Source organism: Jaculus jaculus, chromosome 3, assembly GCF_020740685.1.
Source record: "Jaculus jaculus isolate mJacJac1 chromosome 3, mJacJac1.mat.Y.cur, whole genome shotgun sequence".
NCBI lineage: Eukaryota > Metazoa > Chordata > Mammalia > Rodentia > Dipodidae > Jaculus > Jaculus jaculus.
The window spans coordinates 51,117,882-51,132,679 of NC_059104.1; positions in this window are offsets into that span (position 1 = coordinate 51,117,882).

Genomic DNA, 14,798 nt, shown 5'->3' on the forward strand with positions numbered 1-14,798 from the left:
TATTCATTTTTCTTAGAGCCATTCTTCCCCTGACATATACAGTTTTTCTGCTGTGGTGGTGAAACTGCTATTTTGCTAATAGTTAACAATATATCTCCCAGATGGCCATTCTCTCTGCTTTGGTTCCTTGACCTTCTCCTGCAACAGTGCAAAATTCTTTTCAACAAATGCTTTCTAAAGATACAGACTACCTTTTAACAATTAAATTTGCAAGGAGCCCGATAAGCCCTTGCTGTCCTTTTCATCTCCTAGTAGCTTGCTTTGTGCTCATGTGTGTCTAGAATATATAACTTCTTTATCAGGCTTGCTATCAATCATTCATTACCTTGACAAATCTTTATTATTTCAAGTTGTACCAATTTCTTTTCATTTCTCTTATTAAAAAATGTTTTTTCAAGCAACTTTCATGGCATAGACATTTAAAAGACATAATTAATTTTGTGCTTGTCCTCATTTATTAGCAAACTTACTTCCTTTTTGTGTCTCCTTCCTTTGATATATTTGTTAGCACCCTGCTGATGAGTGTTAATCCTTTACACTATTAGACGATCACGCTTGCTTGCAATCACGTATCTTTTCAACGTATCTGATGTGTTTGCTTTGCTTCCTTGCTATGTTCTCATTTCACATACAGATTTAATTTGTTTAAAAAAAAATTCCTTAAGTTATATGAACTCGAGCCAACATTCTACAAGGCTTTCATTCTTAAAGCAGTTAGAGGATAGCCTGGGCTTTCGTGGAAAAAAAAAACTGCTTAGAAACAATGTTTTTTCTGTACCTCTTGACTTAGATACTGTTTTTCTTCAAATCATTTGTATTATTTATTTACTTTTATGAGTTTAATACAGTCATGTATCTCCTATGATAATACAGTAGGTATTTTTCTGCACTCATATCTACAGTGTTCTACAAACCATTTATATTTTATAACAAAACATATTTTTCAAATCCCCAAAATGGGGCTGAGGAGATGGTTCAGGTGATAAATTGCTTGCCACACAAGTATGAGTTTGGATTCTCTGTGCACATGTAAAGAGAAGGCACTGAAAAAAAAAGTAGGCACTGGTGGAGCAGTACTAGGAGGATTCACCAGGGGTCGCTGGCTAGCTAGTCTAGCTGGATGAGCTCCTGATTTAGAGACCTTATTTCAAACTGTAAGTGGAGAATGATTGATGAAGATAACAATGTTGACCTCTGGCCTCTACACACATGTGCTTGTGAGCCCCCACACACATATGTACACCATACACATACACATGTGAAAATTTTTATATTGAAAAATAAAATTCCTTGGGTTGACCCCCACAGTGAGCTATTGGCCAGGGAGGCCCATGGGGTCCCCAAAGCAATGTAGGCCATTGCCAAAACACTTGATTACCTGCCAGAGCTAAAATGTAAGACCCTATTGCTGAAGATACCACAAGCTGCAGTCATAGGATATCAGAATACCATGCTGAAACTGAAAGGGAAACTAGTTCCCTCCTGGATAGTTTTCATAGAGCTGGATAACCATATGTGAGCTACTGGAGGACACTGACCACACAAATAAGCAGGGCACCCTGCAGAGTACCACATCAATTATTCAGACAAGAAGTACACACTTGTGCAATAGTGGCATGCAGCTTCTCCAGGTAACCAACTGTTCTCTGATTGGACATGAGGCCTGCTCAGTGTGAGAGATCTCATATCTGATACTACAAACCAAGTCAGAATCCCATGATCAGGAAACTCAGACATCACTGCTCTGTAAAGAAGACTAGGCTTGCACACCAAAAATCTCTTATATTACTTTGCATACTCCCTTTAACCCAAGCTGCTCTCATTCTTGGTTGAAGAATCTGTTTTATTTTACAGATACTAGAAAAAATTAAGAAATGCCAAGTTTCATTGATAAGAAAAGAAGATAACTGACTACCCACCATGAAACATGCCACCTCTACCACACCTTCCAGGGCTAAGGAGAAATTATAGAGAAAGTTGTGACATGAATACTGCTCCTACTGCTAGCCTGACAACCAGCTCCAAGATGATGATGACAGACATGGTAATCAATCAAAACCCATCAAAGCAGAAATCCAGAGGCTACAAAGAACTCAACACCAAATCAGACCGCCAACAGATTTGCCACAGCTCAGGGAATATTGCAGAAGAGGCAGACAGATTATAAGAGCTACAGAGTGGTAGGAATACCCTGAGGTATGTTTCCTCACTACCTCACAAGGACTGAATGCGGCCTTCATGACCTCACATTGAATAGCATAACTCCACTGAGAAGGGCTCCCAGGGTAACATGACCTGGAGTGAAGGGATATAAGAGTATATCCTCCTATAATACATATACAAAATAAATTTTTCAAAAGATCATAAGCTGGGTGTGGTGATGCATGACTTTATTCGCAGCACTTGGGAGGCAGAGGTAGGAGGATCTCCATGAGGTCAAGGCCACCCTGAGACTACATAGTGAATTTCAGGTCAGCCTGAGCTACAGTGAAACCCTAACTCAAAAGAAGAAAAAAAAAAAGCCCAAAACAAAAAAGACCATATGTATGGAACCAAAAATAAAATTATATTCTTTAAAAAATATGTAGACATAGTCCTCTACCCGTATCTAACATCTAAGATTCAGAACTAATTTAAGAACAAGATGATTACTTCTGAGGATTATTTGAATTTTGGATTTTTCTCTATACTTCCTAGCAAGTATTTTCAGGCAGCTTGCTTAAATATACAAAGCACACTAATCTGTCTTTAAAAGATGCCAGAGTCTTAGAAGTGCTATGATGGTAGCCATCATCCTGGATAGATTTCATAAACAATCTGTGTTTTGTGCCTTTATCTCTAAGATGATAATATAAGAAGTAATTTGAGCAAAAATAGTATCATATTATTAAACAAGCTATGTAATTTGTAACAGACTCTATAGACATTAACTTTTATTAAAACTTCTGTTTGTCACAAATGCACTGTTAATTGATTTATAGGCATATGGAATATGTGTAAATTAAATAAGATAAAGTGCTAGAATGAAGGTTTTGGAGAAAGAAAGCAAATGAAAGGCCTTCTCATTCTTCTTTTGGAAGCTTTAATTCTCTTTTCTTACTTCTCTATGGTTAAAATTAATTAAGTGAGCCCCCACCACCTCTCTTTTTAATGTTCTTATTTACTCCACTATCTCCAGACTTTATTTTGTATTGAAGAATGCAACCAGATCATTGTCTGTCATCATTGCCCCATGGGCCATATAGACATGGTACACCTACCTGTTTTCTCACCCTAAAAGTTTAATACTACAAATTCAGTGTGTATGCATGTTTGCATGTCTGTGTGTGTGTATACTCTGGCCTTTTTTAATACCTAGTTTATTGGCCCAAAACTATCAATTTTCAATCTCTTAGAGATAATATTGCTCCCATTCAGGATTTGTGCTATAGGAACAGTAGAGTTAGTCATTCAAGCTCTTCATTCTCCTCCCATCCTACCTAAGTCCCATCTCAACTGGCCATATTGGACAGCAGGTTACAAGGAAGTTCACAGTCACCATCTGCAGAGTACCAACTCCTAGGACATGGGTGAGAAGCAGAAACGAAGCCTTTAGCACAGATACTAGGCCAATATGCATGGAATACATTTTCTGTATGTTGACACTTTGAGAAAAGGCAGTCAAAAGCTAGGTTTTCTCCATGCTGTGGTTCCCTTCTCATTGCTGGGACAAAGCACCCAACCACAAGGAGCTGATGGAAGGAAAGAGTTTATTCGAGCTTACAGTCCCAAGGAGGAGCTCCATGATGGCAGGAGACAACATGGCACAAGCAGAGGCTGGACGTCATGTCCTTGCCACAGTAGGTAGAAGACAGCAGCGGGAGAGGTAGCTGGACTCCGGCAAAGGGGAGCTGTCTATAACTCCCAATTACACACCTCCTCAAGCAAGGCTCCACCTCCCAAATTGCCATCAGCTGGGAACAAGCATTCAAATCATATGAGTTTATGGAGGACACCTAATTCAAACCAGCACACTCTTGGACTACATAAAATAGGATACAGGAAGTCAGAGCAATAGAGGACAAACAAGCAACAATGACAAAATCAGTCCATGACCTTGTTCTTCCCAAATCAGAGATTCTGGAATCCTTATACCTGGTCCTGGGATTGACATTATTCTGAAGCTATCTGAATGGGTTTCTGGTTAAAGCTGTGCCAGGAATGGAGTCTAAAGGGTCAAGAAGAGCATGTTATCTAGCAGAAGAATCAATAAGGTGAAGGAGAGCAAGTAATGTGGAAGAATTAGAATGTGCGTCTAAATTTATAACATACTGCGGACTTCCATTTATATTACATTTTTTTCACTGCTCCAAATCTCCCAGATGGCTTCTGAAGTCAACTTCTTAATTCTTCCCCAGTTCAAGTGAGTCCTCTTGTACGTTCTTTCCTTTAGGATTTTATAAGTAGTATTAATAGTTATAAACTTTTCATTGAGGAACTATTTCTAATGAAGTGCTCTTAAGCACACAGGATTGATGTCTCTTCTTTAGAGTAATTTATGAGTAATGCACATTTTCATGCCATATAGTATTTCTTAAAATTGATTTCTGTATGGATTTATGTACATAGGTACTTACATGTACGTGTGTGGGCATGTATGTGCTACAGTGAGAATATGGTCAGAGGACAACCTCGAAGGGGTCTGTGCTTGTCTTCTAGTCCACATTCTTAGAGACAGGGTCTCTTGCTCCTGCAAACAGATGCCAGTTTCGCTGTTCTGTGAGCTTTAGCTTCTCCTGGCTCCACCTCTCATTGTCATAGGATATTGGTATCACATATGTAAGTGCCACTTTGCATCTGGCTTTTTAAAAATATTTCTTTCTTTATTTATTTATTAGAGAGAAAGAGAGAGAGCCAATGCAAACGAACTCCAGATGCATGTACCCCCTTGTTCATATGGCTTATGTGGGTCCTGGGGAATCAAACTGACCTCTGAGCTCCAGAACTATGAGTCAAAATAAACTTCTTTTCTTTATAACATACCAAGTTTGTAATATTAGGCTATTAACTAAAAATGAACCAAGACATACTGACCACTTTGGCAAGTAGAATAAAAGTTCCTCAAAATTTTCCACATCCTAATTCCTAGAATGTGACAATGTCACCTTTACATGGAAAGGCAATTATGACTTCAGATGGAATGTAGATTGCTAATCTATAGACATTAAGATACAGAGATTAAAGCTGGGTGTGGTGGCACATGCCTTTAATCCCAGCACTTGGGAGGCAATAATAGGAGGATTGCTATGAGTTTGAGGACACCTTGAGACTACATAGTGAATTCCAGGTCAGCCTGGGCCAGAGTAAGATACTACCTGGAAAAAAAAAAAAGATACAGAGATTATAGTAGTTGACGATCATGGTAGGCCCCATATAATTACATGAGATCATAAAAGCAGAAGAGGAAGGCTGAAGAGTCAGTCAGAGATCAATGTTAATTGAAGGAGCTAGCCAAATTTGAAGTGTCAGAGAACCTTGATCCAGATGCTGGGATGTTTGAAGATAGAGAAGTCTTGAGCCAAGGCATGTTAGTGGTCTCAGTGGACAGAAAGAACATGGAAAGCTCTACCTCAGAATCAGAGACATGGATCCTGGATAAGTACAGAAATAACTTCTCCCCTACAGCCTCCAAAATGAAATACAACCCTACTGGTGCAGTTTTAGCTCAGTGACACTCATTTCAAATTCAGAACCTTGAGAGCTATTAAGATAATGTATTTCTGTTTTTCTTTAAATCCAGTTTTTTCTTTTTAATATTTTATTTTTATTTATTTACTTGTTGAAAGATAGAGAGAGTGAGAGAGAAATGGGTAAACCAGGGCCTTCAGCCACTTCAAATGAACTCCAGCCACATGCAATACCTTGTACATCTGGCTCACATGGGTTCTGGGGAATCGAACCTGGGTCCTTAGGCTTCACAGGCAAGCATATACTGCTAAGCCATCTCTCCAGCTAAAGCCCAGTTTTTGTGCTATGAGAGCAAAGAAACTTAATGTAATTACATGCACCTTCAACTATTAAAAAAACACTAATCATACTAATTATCAACTACATTCTAGATTATCTAGATTACCTACTTAGAACCTAGTTGATATTTAGTATAAGAGATAGAACTGGTTCTGTCCCATTCTAGCACACTACACACTAGGCCAAAAGATTTTTATCTCTCACTGTCCCCAAGTTTTTATTCAAATATTAATAAAGAAGTAAATAAGAGAATTAGTTCATACAAGAAACAAAAGCAAGACAGGCGCATTAACAGATAGGTAGTTTCATGAATTAACAGATAGTATACAGTAGTTGAAAATATTGCTAAGTGAGCAAGTAGGAGCAAATTTAGAGACCAACAGAAATGATTACACTGGGCATGGGTGTGGGCATTTCCTGCCAAGTGCTGGAAGACTTCTGAGTATATTGCTAGATTTAGAAAATGGGAATGAGAGGGGAGATAGAAATCAGGGTGTTTATAAGAAAATGTATCTATAGGCCAGCTATTCAAATTTCTCTATCTCCATCCTCATGTTAAAGTCAAAATGAAATCATCATCCACCAGGGCAGGGGTAAGGTTCGCAAAGTAGGACTGTTGCTGGAGTAAGCCTACCTCAGATTGAAGGATGGACAGAAAGCCTATTCTTGGACCTCATATTTAGTGGGGAAAGTCAAAAGATTCAATTTTACCTATCAGATATGTGCTTTGAGGGCATAAATTTAACAGTCTAGTTCTTAGAAGTGGCACATGGGAACCATCAACAGAGAAGTGGAAGGAAGTAATTTCCCCATATTTTGTTATTTTAAAGATATTATCCAAAGGTGTTGAAATACGAAGCAAGACTCAGTTGTGTTCATCACCTAAAATGATGAGTGTACCTTACTGCAGTCAGCAGCCTCACATGTGGTCCCCAGTGGTCACTGTCTCCTGGTGTCTACATCTTTGTATAATCCCCTGACTTTGAGCACTTATTGACTAACTTCTCAGGAACAAAAAGGAGCAAAAGTGAGAGGATGTCACTTGAGAACAGCTCATAAAAGACTGTTATGTCTGTCTTGAGAGCTTTCTCTTAGATCACTTAGCAGCCAGGTTGTGACACAATTCTGTGGAAAGGCCCACAAGTGATTCTTCCAAGAGGTGAGCCTTCAGATGACACTGAAGTTCTTACTGGTAATGTGACTATAGCCTTGTGAGAAATCTTGATCCAGAGGTACCCGTCTAAGCCATACCCCAATTCCTGAAACTCTGAAATACTGCATTTTCTCATATCGATTTTGATATCATTATTCTACAGCAATAAATTATGCCTATACATATTTATATACAAACAAATGCACATATAACTTTATTATGGCCTTTGCAAATAAAATTTGCATATCAACCTTTTGGTTACATTTAAAAATTTTTAATGATCTTATAGTCGAATATGCCTTATCATCTCTTTCAGAAATGTTCATTTTCCTCTTTATAGAGCCTGTATATAGAATCCTAGATTTTTGGTGTGAGAATGGGCTTTCTTTTTATATTTATTACTTTAAACTACAGGAGTTTATTTTTGTCTAAAATGTGATAATTATTTTTCTCATATGATTAGTTTTGCTAGAAAATTTAATAAAAAATATATCATTTTCTCACTCACATAAAAACGTAACAGTTTTAATGAATTATTATATATACTTAGGGCTTATTTTTGGAGACTGGTCTGCTCTACAAATCCATTTACCTATTTTAGATTGATTTGATAAATGCATGCCCTGTTACATAGTAAAATAAGTTTTGACCCAAATTGCTTTTCTATCTCACATGTATTAGCTATTGAGTTTTAAAATGGACAAAGAACACAAAATAAATTACAAAAAGCAAATCTAGTGACCAACAAACATATAAAATTATATTAAGATTATATAATAGTCAATAATAATCAATTATATTATCAATGAAATACAATCTTATCCTATAAGTGTGGAAATAATTCAACAGCCTTAAAGTCTATTTTTCATAGAAAACTTTTTTGCTTTGCCTTACATTAACTTACTGACAAGGAAGTAAATGTGTACTGTTGTAACCTTTTGGGAAACTTATCTGGTGATATCTAAGAGAATTTTTAAAAACCACATACCTTTCAATTTAACAATACCACTCCCAGACTCTTTTTTTTTTTTTTTTAATGTGAGCAGTAGAGAGTGAAAGAGAAAGAGTGGAGAGAGAAAGTGAGAGAGAATTGACATGCCAGGGCCTCCAGTCACTACAGTCAAACTCCAGATGTATGTGCCCACTTGTGCACATGTGTAGCCTTACATGCTTGCATCATTGTGCATGTGACTTATGTGGGACCTGGAGAATAGAACATCTGTCCTTAGGCTTCAGGGTCAAGTGCCTTAACTGCTAAGCCACCTCTCCAGCACCTGAACTCTTTTTGATATAAATACATCAATCAGTACTTTTGTGTCTAGGACTGGAGAGGTGGCTTATCAGTTAAGGTACTTGCCTGCAAAGCCAAAAGACCCAGGTTCAATTCCCCAGGACCTGCATAAGCCAGATGCACAAGGGGCACTTGCATCTGGGTTTTTTTTTTCTTTTGTAGTGGCATTCTCTCTCTGTCTGTCTCCTCCCCCTCTCTCTCTCACTCCTTGCAAATAAATAAATAAAAAATATGTCTAGCATTTGTATATTGAAGCAAGGGACACACAAGAGCATTTTTACTGCTTGTTTGTAAGTGAATGGTTTGACATGTTTTAATATATAGCAAAACTTACAACAATAAAAAAGCTACACTAGTTGATTTAGAGAGATATTGCAAGTTCACATTGCTGGTAGAAATCACTCAACCAAGAGCAGCTTGTGGGAAAAAGAGGTTGATTTTGGCTTACAGGTTGGAGGGGACGCTCCATGATGGCAGGAGAAAATGATGGTGTGAGCAGAGGGTGGACATCACCTCCTGGCCCACATAAGGTGGACAACAGCAACAGGACAGTGTGCTAAACACTGGCAAGGGGAAACTAGCTATAACATCCATAAGCCCACCCCGAGCAATACACTGCCTCCAGGAGGCTTCAATTTCCAATTGCCATTAGCTAGGGAACCTAGAATCCAGAATGTCTATGTTTATGAGGGACACCTGAATCAAACAGCCACAAGAGACTTTTATTAAAATCCTTTATGTGTGTGTGTGTGTGTGTTGTGCATGTGCATATGTATGCATGTTTGTATGTGTGTAGCACATGTGTGTATGCAAGCACACATGCAAATTTGTGCACATGTGTGGAGACCAGAGGTTAATATCAGGTGTAGTTCTCAGTCATTCTTTAGTGTGTGTGTGTGTGTGTGTGTGTGTGTGTGTGTGTGTGTGTGCGTGCATGTGTGCACATGTGCCATGCTGCACATGTGGAGGTTGGATGACAACCTTAGGGTGTTGGATTTTGCCTTCTACTCTGTTAGAGATAGGTTCTCTTTTATTGTTTGCCACTGTAATCACCAGACTACCTGGCTTCAGGATTCTCCTGACTCTGCCTCCCGTTGCTGTAGGTGCACTGGGATCACAGACCTTGTGTCTGTCCATCATTGTGTGGATTTGGGGGTCTCAATCTAGTCCAGACTGACCTGGCCTAAAATTCATAGCAATCCTCATACCTCAGCCTCCCAAGTGCCACCATACCCTACTGCAAGGAGAAAGAGAGCACGAGAGGAAATGAATGAGTATTCCAGGGCTCTAGCAACTGCAAATGAATTTTACATGCATGTTCAATTTTGTGCATCTGGCTTTTTACATGGGAAGACAATCACTCACTGAACCTAGAGCTCGCTGATTCGGCTAGATTAGCTACCCAATAAACTCAAGGAATCTTCCTGTCTCCACCTATCCAGCACTGGGATTACAGACATGAGCCATTCGCCTCAGCATTGTACGTTGGTACTGGGAATGTGAACTCAGGTCCTCATTCATGTCTGGCATTTTATGCACTTGCCCATATCTTCAGCCCCTCACAAAGAATTCTTGAGTGAAAAAAGCAAAATACAGAAAAGTGTAGATAACATGGTCTCAATTTTAAACCATGACAAGAAATTATGAAACAGTTATATCTGTGCACGTCGGGTAGCACCACGAAAATAAGCACACCAAGTGATCTTCAGGATTAATGGGAAAATGTACGATTGTCTGAGATCACTAAGAAATTTAATCAAAATGTTACAATCTCTCACTATCAGCTACAAATAATGTAAAGAAGAAAGAATTGTAAAACTGAAAATTATTTAGTATACTATAAGCTAGAATGTTAGAAATATTAAGAATTAAGAATTAAAGCATCTTACTTATTTGTAAAACCTTACCATACTTATCAAAGCAATTGCAGTCATACCAACTTCACATTGTGATACTACACGACTAATTTTCATCTGCCCCTGCAAACCATTACATTACTGCTCATTTGGATCAGCTTTGACATTTTAACGTTTGCACTTTCAACTTCATGAACTTCCTTTAATGAGAAGAGTTTTATTGAACCATGGATTCTAAGTCATCATACTTTTTTTGTCACAGTCACTTTTCTCATTTATGTCACTAAGCTGGCCTTCATAAAGCTCCTCTGGCTGTATAGGTTCATGGTGGCAGATCAATATTCCCCTGGTCAATATTCCCCTATTTTCTTTAATGACTGTTTGGAATTTTGCTGCCAGCATTACCAGTTTCCATCACTTTCTCGTGTTTTACATCTTTATGAACCACTTCCCTCTTTTGGTTTTTCATTTCTGTAACATGGCACGTGGGTTTATCACAGGGAGACAAGGTGACAACATAACTATTACATCTTACTGTCTATGCATGAGCTGAATAAAAAGCATACAGGGAGCTGGGTGTGGTGGTGCACGCCTTTAATCCCAGCCCTCCGGAGGCAGAGGTAGGAGGATCACTGTGAGTTTGAGGCCACCCTGAGATTACATATTTAATTACAGGTCAGCCTGGACCAGAGTGAGACCCTACCTCAAAACAACCCCCCACACACAAAAAAAAGGCATACAGGGGCCAACCACCAATAGTTTTGGAAGAAGTGACATGATTGGTTGTTGATCATGATATACCTTTGTTATTTAAGCAGTAATTTGTAGGCTGATGAGTTAGCAATGAAGTTTATCCTTTATTCCTTCATTCTGAGTTTATATACAGAGTGAGGCAACTACACTTCAACTACACATTTAACTCAAGGATGACAACTGAAATTAATTTATATCAGAATTGTGCACAGTGAGAATTGACTATGTATGAACAAATGTAACATAAACCACAAACACTAACCAGTCTTAAGTATACAGCTCAGAAGCATTAAGTACTGCATTTACATTGTTGTGGAAAAGGTGTCCAGAACCTTTTTATAAAAACAATGTTTTATTTTTAGAGTGTGGCACACCTCTTGCCACTGTAAATAAACACCAGGCAGTTCCACTTTTGTTTGTTTGTTTGTTTTGTTTTTCGAGGTAAGGTCTCACTCTATCCCAGGCTGACCTGGAATTCACTATGTAGTCTCAGGGTGGCCTTGAACTCATGGTGATCCTCCTACCTCTACCTCCAGAGTGATAGGATTAAAGGCATGCGCCAGCCACCATGCCTGACTCACTTTTTTTTTAATGTATAGTTTTTTGTTGACAACTTCTATACTTACAGACAATAAACCATAATTCCCTCCCCTCCCCCACTTTCCCTTCACAACTCCACTCTCCATCATATCCCCTCCCTTTCCCCATTAGTCTCTCTTTTATTTTAATGTTATCATCTTTTCCTCCTATTATGAGAGTCTTGAGTAGGTAGTACCAGGCACAGTGAGGTCATGAATATCCAGGCCCTTTTATGTCTGCAAGAGTGCATTTAAGGAGTCCTACCCTTTCTTTGGCTCTTACATTCTTTCCACCACCTCTTCTGCAATGGATCCTGAGCCTTGGAAGATGTGATAGAGATGGTTCAGTGCTGGACACTCCTCCATCACGTCTTCTCCACACTATGATGCCTTTTGTGTCATCCCAGTGGTCACCGGCACCTGAAAAGAGAAGCTTCTCTAACCAGAAGTGAGAGTAGCATTAATGTATGAATATGAACATTAAGTGTGCTGCCTCAGTTCCACTTTTTCTATTTGGCTTACATAGATGGCTTGGGAATTGAACCGTGGCCAGCAGGCTTTTCAAGCAAGTACTTTTAACCACTGAGTCATCTTCCTAGGCCCCAGAATCTTGATCTCTTATAAAACTATCACTCTTTGCCTGTTAAAATATATGTTTTATAATATTATATAATCATCACTAATGTTGAAGGACCTATATCAGGTTGTAAATATATATCAATTGGTAGAATGTCTGAATTGGAGATAATTAGGCAAAAAGGAGAAAGAGAATGACTTAAGACAAAACATATACCATATCTTCACATTTATGTACTTATGACAAATGTAAATATATTCATTTGTACACATGCAAATAAAAATAAAAGTAGGGAACTAACAAAAATTATTAAATGAGCAAAAATTTTTTTCTTTGGTACCAGTTGATTTTGGGTTTAGTTTTGTGGTTTTTTTTTTTTCCTACCCTCCACTTTTCTTCCCCCCAAGTCATCGAAACCTTTTTTCCTCAAGATAGAGAGAAAGATTAAATCCTCATCAGGAGCATGGCAAGAGCATCTGTAAAATAGAGCCCTGAAGAGAATGGGATAAAGCCTAACCTTAGTTTTTTTTTTGTTTTGTTTTGTTTTGTTTTTTGGTTTTGTTTTGTTTTTTTAGCTCTGTCCTGTAACTCCCAGTACCAGAATGCAGTCCTACCCACACTGAACTGTTGATCAAAGAGACTTAGAAAGTCTCTAAAACAAGACAGACTATTGCTAAAGACAACCATAAGCTGTTTCCACAGAACAAGGAGTGACCTGGCTAGAATCCGGAAGGGAGCTAGTCTCCAGACACTAAGCCAGTCTAGTACCGGAAAGCGCTACATGATCTACTGGGGGAAAGTGGTCAACAATGGTCTGAGCAAACAGGAGGTCTAAGCTACTTAGAAGCAAACACCCTGACAAGTGTACACAGAAGTTCAATAGTGGCACACAACCTTGGTAGGTAACCAATAGCTTTCTGACTGGCTCAGTGGAAAGGAACTCACGTCTGAAAATGGTACACAGATCAGAATCATATGGAGACAATGATCATGTTCTCCAATGTCAAGCTCCCACTACGTTTTGCTTAAAAGAGGGGCTATATCCATCAAATTCTACCTAAATTAATAAGGCTTATCCCTGTTAACCTGTGCTGACTTCACTCTCCATTGGAGAATCTGTTTTTTCTCTTTCAGAAGGTTGGGAGACCAAAAGAGATAATCTACCCCTCGCATTTCAGCCAAGCCACAGATGAAACCACAGAGGAGCTTCTGAGACAAGATGAGCAAGAGTGCTGTGTTCACAGTGAGCCTGACAATCAGTGCCAGGCTGAAGGAGACAGAAGCTGAGAATACTCAACATCTACCAAAGCAGGGATCTAGGGGCTCCTAAAAGCTCTTCACTGAAGTAGACTTAAAACTTACCCACCATGGCTCAGGGAATTTTGCTATAGAAGGGGTGGGAAGATTGTTAAGAGCCATATGGTGGAATGTCATTCCCAGAGGCATTGCCTTCCCCCAACAACTGACTGCTGCTCCTACAACGCATAACCCACAACCCAATGAGGAATACCTGCATCCCCATTAGAAGGGCCCCCAATGGAAGGGGGGCAGGGAGGAGGGAAAGGATGATACAAACTCATGATGTATCCACTAAGTATGTCCATAATTAATAAATGAACAATTGGAACAAATCAGGAAATATTGAGAGGCGGAGAAGAGATGGCCAAAGGAGTATAAATGAGCTCATTATCTTGTCTTTTATGATAGCCTCAATTGATGCTATTGAGCGCAATGAAACATGGTATAATATTCAGTATTATGGGAGCAATGATCAGAAGGACTTGAACTAGAAACAGTTTAATGTGGTTATCTTTGTAGAATAGAGAATTTTACATGGTACTTTATAATTTTTATACTATTTGATTTTTATTGCCACATTTATCTTATTTTTAAAACTTTTTCACAATAGTAAATATAGTATATCTTCTCTAGGTATTTACATTCAGGTTATATATCATATAAATCATTCAATAGTTCAATTATCTGTTTTGAAGCACATGTATAATACATCATTTCCCCCTAAGAAATAAAACTTAGTAGGAACACTAATGAGGAGAAAAGAGGCATTACATTTGAAATTCCTGTGCTCATTATGCAGATAGTAATATCTAACACCATAAAATACTGAGATGAGTTAGGATAAGTAGCAAGACAGCAGTAAGAACATTAACCTAAAATTTGAAACTAATTTAAATAGTCTGTGGTCAGCTATACTATATAATAGAAAAGCTTGTCAGTTTCCTTCTAAAATAGACTAAGGTACCTTAGCACCATTAATATCACATAGACATAATAGAAAAATGAACTCTGATTTCAAAGGTTTTCTAGGACATGTGTCATGTTGAGAAATTTAAGTAGACATCTTTCATTTCTTTCAAAACTAGCCACATTTAAATTATGGCTCTAAATATAACTGTGGGAAGATTACCAGACTTCTGAAGAATGTATAGATATATACATAAATATACATATACATTTATGGTAGGGAAAATATTGAATTTGCCATAGTTTATGAGTAAAGATCAAGTAACCTTTTAAAGATGCCTTAAAGACCTTAGAGAGAATGAGATGGTGTGGTAGCAGC